The sequence below is a fragment of the Myotis davidii genome, unplaced genomic scaffold (assembly GCF_000327345.1).
Source record: "Myotis davidii unplaced genomic scaffold, ASM32734v1 scaffold233, whole genome shotgun sequence".
Lineage (NCBI taxonomy): Eukaryota > Metazoa > Chordata > Mammalia > Chiroptera > Vespertilionidae > Myotis > Myotis davidii.
This window is the reverse complement of record NW_006285917.1, coordinates 1,167,794-1,168,952: the sequence shown is the minus strand read 5'-3', so window position 1 is coordinate 1,168,952 and position 1,159 is coordinate 1,167,794.

Sequence of the window (1,159 nt, the reverse complement as noted above, 5' to 3'; positions counted from 1 at the left end):
TCTTTTTTTTCCCCCCTGTACGATTTGCAAATAATTTGTGTGGTGATATTTGGCACCATGATAATATCCTGTTCCCTAACAACATTTTGCTTGAAGTTTTGATGATTTATAACACTTGCCTGAATCAATTATTTCATTTTGGGTTGCAGAATGAATGGTGATTTTCTAAGCCTTTTATTTCTTCTACATTTATTAGGTAGATGTCTTTTTAAAAAGTTTTCCCTTATTGACTAAGAATGAATTGCAGTTTTTTAAAAAATAATTATTTTTTATTGATTTCAGAAAGGGAGGGAGAGAGTGATAGAAACATCAATGAGAGAATCACAGACTGGCTGCCTCCTGCACAACCCCTACTGGGGATTGAGCCGGCAACCTGGGCATGTGCCTTTGACTGGAATCAAACCTGGGACCTTTCAATCCGCAGGCCAACGCTCTATCTACTGAGCCAAACCAGCTAGGGCTACAGTTCTAAGAAGAGAGGGTAAATGCTTAAATCTTCCCTTTCAATTAGCAGTTTTCAGAATAAGGAGGTGGTGTAAAAGTTACCTCCAATGTGGCAAATTCGTTTTTTTCTCTTTCTGTTTTTTTAAAATATATTTTATTGATTTTTTTACAGAGAGGAAGGAAGAGAGATAGAGAGTTAGAAACATCAGTGAGAGAGAAACATGGATCAGCTGCCTCCTGCACACCCCCTACTGGGGATGTGCCCGCAACCCCGGTACATGCCTTTGACCGGAATCGAACCTGGGACCCTTCAGTCCGCAAGCCGACGCTCTATCCACTGAGCCAAACCGGTTTCGGCTTCTCTTTCTGTTTTTGAGTGTTATTCTAGATTACCGAGTTTTCCCCAATTCTTCTCATCTCGGATGGATGTCCTCAGCCATCTCTTTTTCCCTTTATCCACGTCCACTGTCAACTCCCCGTATTTACGCCTGGACTTTCCAGTTTGGCCACTAGAGGCCACTACACTAGTTTCCTCTTTGCCCCTATGCTGCCGCTCTATCGTAGACTTCGCCATGTACTATCAGCTGTTGTCTCTCTGGTGCTGACGCTATCCACGGAGCCGCTCTAGGATATTGGGAGGCCTTCCCATGTTGCGTGGGGAAGGTTTGGACGACGCAGACGCCTCGCCGGCCCCCGGGCGGTTAGCGCTTCCGGG